Consider the following 394-nt stretch of genomic DNA (forward strand, 5'->3'; position numbering starts at 1 on the left):
AAAGTAGGGTTTAATTTGTGATATTCAATATATAAGAAAACATTCTTCTCCTTGTCAAGAAATTATAGTGAATGGATAAAATGAATTAGTTCAATTTATATTGTGTCAAATAGGAGCATACCTATTCTTTACCCTTTGGTCCAGACATAAAGAACATTGACTAACTAATCCTATGCTTGTTTACTGAATCTGCGGTAAGGTTGGGAGGATACCGGCTCTCACATCGGAGCTCCCACGTTCCCTTCACCTGAGGGCTAACATCTACACTTCAGCACCCAAACGATAGGATCAAATTGGGAATTTTAGTCTGTCACTCTAAAATCTCCAATTTTACGCCCGATAATAATATTTCCCTATTTATTTGCACCCAACTTCCAAGGGCTTTGACCTCCCT

The sequence above is a fragment of the Phalaenopsis equestris genome, unplaced genomic scaffold, assembly GCF_001263595.1.
Source record: "Phalaenopsis equestris unplaced genomic scaffold, ASM126359v1 Scaffold000002, whole genome shotgun sequence".
NCBI classification, from domain to species: domain Eukaryota; kingdom Viridiplantae; phylum Streptophyta; class Magnoliopsida; order Asparagales; family Orchidaceae; genus Phalaenopsis; species Phalaenopsis equestris.